Source organism: Colobus angolensis, unplaced genomic scaffold (genome assembly GCF_000951035.1).
Source record: "Colobus angolensis palliatus isolate OR3802 unplaced genomic scaffold, Cang.pa_1.0 Scaffold39, whole genome shotgun sequence".
Taxonomy (NCBI): Eukaryota; Metazoa; Chordata; class Mammalia; order Primates; family Cercopithecidae; genus Colobus; species Colobus angolensis.
Genome location: NW_012117265.1, coordinates 789,808 through 795,841, shown reverse-complemented (window position 1 = coordinate 795,841; position 6,034 = coordinate 789,808).

Here is a 6,034-nt window from a genome sequence, read left to right as displayed (position 1 = left end):
AAAAAAAAAAAAAAAATTAAAAAAAAAAAGAAAAAAGAAAAGAAAAAGGGAAAATACCTCGAAACCACTGAAAACAAAAACCTAACACATCAGAACTTATGAGATGCAGCAATGGTAGTGCTAAGAGAAAATTTTATAGCTTTAAATGCGTTGATTGGCTGGGCGCAATGGCTTACACCTGTAAGCCCAGCACTTTGGGAGGCCAAGGCGGGTGGATCACAAGGTCAGGAGTTCAAGACCAGCCTGGCCAACATGGTGAAACCCTGTGTCTACTAAAAATATAAAAACTTATCTAGTGGTGGGCACCTGTAATCCCAGCTACTTGAGAGGCTGAGGCAGGAGAATCACTTGAACCGGGGAGGCGGAGGTTGCAGTGAGCTGAGATCGTGTCACTGAGATCGCGTCACTGACCTCCAGCCTGGGTGACACAGCAAGACTCCATCTCAAATGGGGAAAAAAAAAAAAGCATTCATTGAAAATGAAGAAAGAACTCCAATAAGTATTCTAATTCTTCAGTTTAAGGAACTAGAAAAGGAAGTACAAATTTCTTTAGAAAGGTAGTAGACAAACAGGGTGTGGTGGTACATTCCTATAGTCCCACCTGCTCAGGAGGCTGAGGGAGGAACATTGCTTGAACCCAGGAATTCTATGCTACAGTGCATCATAATCATGCCTGTGAATAGCCACTACACTCTAGCCTAAGCAACATAGCAGGATCCTGTCTTTACAAATATTTTTTAAAAGGTACTACAAAGAAGTAAATAATAAAGATTAGAGCAGAGATAAATCAAATAGAGAATATAAAAACAACAGACAATATTACTGTGGTTTGTGGGAAAAAATGGAAGAAGAAACAAATTCTAATTCATTTTGTGAGGCCAGCCTCACTTTGAGATGAAAGCCAAGAAAAGACATTACAAGAACAGAAAAAGACTACAGAATACCTTTTATGAATATTGAAGCATAAATTCTTCATAATATCCAGCATAATTCTTCATAGTATCAAGACAGGATGTCCATTTTCAACAGTTCTGTTCAATATACTAATGGAAGTTATAGCTAGAGAAATAAGGTAAGAAAAAGAAAGAAAAGGAATCCAAATTGGAGAGAAAGAAGTAAAATTATCTGTGTTTACAGATTACATGATTCTATATGGAGAAAACACTGAAGACTCCACAAGGGAAAAATAAAATTTTAGAGCTTATAAAGCAAATGCAGCAATGTTGCAGAATACAAAATCAATACACAAAAATCAGCTGCCTTTCTGTAGAGTAACAATGAATAAACAATCCAAAAAGACAATTAAGAAAATAATTTTAGTTATAAAAGCATTAAAAAAAGTAAAACACTTAAAAATAAATGAAACCAAGAAGTCAGTGACGTGTACACTGAAAACTACAAAACATTCCTGAAGCAAATTAAGGAAGATAAATAAATGGAAAGATATCCCATGTTCATGGATTCCAAGACTTACTATTGTTAATATTAAAATACTACCAAAATCAATCCACAGAGTCAATGTGATCCCTATCAAAATCCTAACAGCCTCTTTCTTATACAGAAATAGAAATGCCTATTCTAAAATTCATTTCAAATCTCTAGGGATCTCTAATACCAAAATAATCTTGAAAAAGAACAACGATGAAGAATTCACACTGCCTTATTTCAAAACTTACTACAAAGCTACAGCAATCAAAACAGTATAGTACTGGCATAAGGACAGATAGGCCAATGGAATAGAATAGACAGCTTAGAAATAAATGCTTATATATACAGTGAAATGATTTTTGACAACAGTGCCAAGATCATTCTTTGGCAGAAGGACAGTCTTTCAAAAAATGGTGTTGGGAAAACTGGATTATCTACATGCAAATAATAAAAGTGAACCATCACATTACATCATGTATAAATAGTAACTTATATTTAATCAAAGACCTATACTTAAAAGCTAAAACTAAAACTATAAAACACTTAGAAGAGGCTGGGTACAGGGGCTCATAGCTGTAATCCCAGCACTTTGGCAGGCCAAGCAGATCACTTGAGATCAGGAGTTGGAGACCAGCCTGGCCAACATGGTGAAACCCTGTCTCTACTAAAAATATAAAATTTATACAGGTGTGGTGGTGGCTGCCTGTAATCCCAGCTACTTGGCTACTTGGGAGGCAGAGGGACGAGAATTGCTTGAACCTGGGAGGTGGAGGTTGCAGTGAGCCAAGATCATGCCTCTGCACTCCAGCCTGGGTGACAGAGGAAGAAAAAAAAAGTTACTTAGCAGAAAACATAGAGGACAATTTTGTTATAGTTGGCAATGATTCATTGGATATGACATTTAAGGCAGAGGCAACCAATAAAAGACAGACTGGACTACATCGAAATTAAAAACTTTTGCGCACCAAAGGACAATCTCAAGATGAAAAGAAAACCTACAGAAAGGGAGAACACATCTGCATATCACATATAAAATAAGGGCTTAATACCCACAGTGTATAAAGAATTCCTACAACTCTCTTCCAAGCACTTGGGAGCTGGAAAAAAAAAAAGAAATTTTCGAAATATTAAAAATTAAAAATTTTAAATAAGAATTCCTACAACTCAACAACAAAACACAAATGATTCAATTTTAATATGAGCAAAGGATTTTAAAACAAACTGGTTCAAAAAATATATAAACAACCAACAAAAACAAAAACCAATGCTCATTATTATTGGTCATTAGGGAAATGCAAATCAAAACCACAATGAAAAACCAGTACAGAACCATTAATTGGCTATTATGAAAAAAAAAAATACGACATAACCAGTATATGTGACAATGTAGAAAACAGAAACCCTTATGCATTGCTGGAGAGAATGTAAAACATTGTAGCCACTTTGTAAAGCAATACACCTGTTCCTGAAAAAGGTTTACACCAATTATTCTGTGAATCAGCAATTCCACTCCTAGGTATATATCCAAAAGAAGTGAAAGCAGGGACTCACACAGACATATACATACCATATCCACAGTGGCCTTATTGATAGCAGCCAAATTATTACTGTGGAAACAACCCACGTTTATCAATATAAAAATGGATAAACAAAGTATGCTTTAACTATACAGTGGAAATTTATTCAGACACAAAAAAATGAGTTCCTGATACATGCTACCACATGGATAAACCTTGAAAATGTTCTGCTAAGTGAAATAAGCCAGACATGGAAGCGCACATGCATACTTCCACATATATCTCTCTCTATGAATAGTTAAATTCACAGAGAAAGTAGAATGGAAATTATCAGTACTTTAGGGTAGGACGGAATAGGTAATTACATGTATGGAACACTAAGAAGATATAGCAAGTAGCACAGAAACATGTATAAAATGATCCCTTCCTGGTGTATTCTAGTTTGTACCAGCACTGTAAAAGACACTTCCAGATGGGTAGTTCCAGTGGTTAATGTTGGTAGTTCAAAGCGTAACACTGCCCTCTAGGCAACATCGTGGAGGTCTATTTGAGATATATTTCTCTGCAAGTTATTCCCATGAACACTCCAATGAAACAGCTCTTATCAAGGCCCCCAGTGACCAAATAACTGCCAAAATCTACACTCAACCCTTTTTCCTTGTCTTATTCAAATTCTCAGTGACCTGTGACATAGCTGACCACTCTCCCCACATTGAAATACCTTCTTCTGGAGGCTACCAGGAGAGGACACCCATGTTTTCCTCCTACTACTTCATTGGGTGTTGGAAGCCATTATGGAGTGAGGAAGTCAATGATTTCAGGAGCTTCTCCACTATTGATGCAATATCAGGAATATCTCAAATGCTGCAGGAAAGGGAGGTTGGTGGGGAAGATGATCTATGACATGCTTGAAGACTTTACTGAGGAACACACTGACAGGACAAGAGCACTGCCATCTTTATAACACCCCTCCATCCTAAGTTGTAAGTTTCTAATTTGGCCACCTGGCCAAAACTGCAAATGTCAGCCCCACCCGTAACTTCAAAAGAACATAATGGCCCTAACCGTAACAGAACAGCCAGGACTTCCCTAACCCCTCCTTAATATAATTTTGTTTCAAAGCACACTTCCCCACTGGGCCCTTTAAAAAAGCCTCAGGCTGTAAGAAAAGTTTGCACCTGACCCTGCCGGCTGGAAGCCCTTCTCAGAATAAACCTGTCTCAACTGTTGAGCCACCTTCTCATCTCTCCTTTCCTTAATCTTTCTATCTCAACACACATACGAGAGCATAAACACTTACTAACAAGGAACTTGAAGATATACTGAAATTCTCTACAGATAATGATGATGCAGAAGACTTAGAAGAGGTAGTATCAAAGATGTGACACTTGAAAAATTTGCAGCAGTTTTTGGGGCATCTACAGCCTCTGCAAGGTGAAAGTATTAAAGACTACAATCCTCACAGGGTGCAGTGGCTCACGCCTGTAATCTCAGCACTTTGGGAGGCTGAGGCAGGTGGATCACCTGAGGTCACGAGTTCAAGACCAGCCTGGCCAACATAGTGAAACCCCATCTCTACTAAAAATAAAAATTAGCCAGGCATGGTGGTGGATGCCTGTAATCCCAGCTACTCTGGAGGCTGAGGCAGGAGCATCAGTTGAACCTGGGAGGTGGAGGTTGCAGTGAGTCGAGATTGCGCCACTGCACTCCAGACTGGGCGATAAGAACGAAACTCCATCTCAAAAAATAAATAAATAAATAAATAAAAAGATTGCCATCCTCAAGTAAGATCCTTCAATGGAACAAAGCCTTTGTGTCACCCGAGGGATAACATGCCAACAAACACTGCAAGGATATTTAAAGAAAAATAACCAACTTCCTACAATGTTTCTAACTAAATATCTGCAAATATGAAGATAGATCTTTCAATGTGTACACATCTTCAGCTCTCATGCTGAACAGATCCTGACATTAGTATTATTTAGTCTCTTCCAAACTCAGCATCTGCAATCAGAACCTGGTTCATCCAACACAGATGATCATCCTGACATCTTGTCAAGATTCAAGTGAGCCTGATGCCTCACTGCTTATCTACACTGCCACCCATCTAGTCACCTCAGTGAATCATATTAGGCACCATACTGTAGTAATCATCATCATCATCATCATCCTCCTTGGGTTATCAAGGAAGAAGGACCAGGATTTTCGTAAGTGTTAGCACACGATTCCAGGTCATTAAATAAAAGCAATCTATGATTGCTGAAAAAAAGAAACTGTAGATTACAGGCTCATGCCTGTAATCCCAGCACTTTGGGAGACCGAGGCAGGCAGATCACCTGAGGTCAGGAGTTCAAGACCAGCCTGACCAATATGATGAAACCCTGTCTCTACTAAAAATACAAAAATTAGCCATGTGTGGTGGTGCATGCCTGTAATCCCAGCTACTTGGGAGGCTGAGGCACGAGAATCGCTTGAACCTGGGATGCGGAGGTTGCACTGAGCCAAGATCATGCCATTGCACTCCAGCCTGGGCAAGAAGAGTGAGACTCCATCTCAAAAAAGCAAAACAAAACAACACACTACAGTCTATTGAAGCCTTGAAAATTCCAGAAAATGACTTGGATGGTAAACTGTGGTTAATTGTGGCCATTTCAACATTCAGCATAGGACCAGCTGGCCTTCTCCCCACTACCTCTGCTGCAGGCAGCCATGCACATGTATTTTCCTCCAATTTGGCACTGGGGTCTCTCAGGAGTGTGGCTATGAACTCTAGTGCTGCCATGATGGGGCTACAGGACATCTAGTTGTGATGTGTTACAGTGTGCTTTTCACGGGACACTTCATTCTGGTGAAGGGACTAATGTTTAAATGTTAATCAGTGACTAGGTGTCCCTCACAGGAAACTTGGTTATAGTGGCTGATGTCCTTGAGGCTCTTGTCTGACCTGCATCCAGTTAATTTCTTTCTTTTTTTTTTTTTTTTGAGATGGAGTCTTGCTCTGTCGCCCAGGCTGGAGTGCAATGGCATGACCTTGGGCTCACTGCAACCTCCGCCTCCTGGGTTCAAGCGATTCTCCTGCCTCAGCCTCC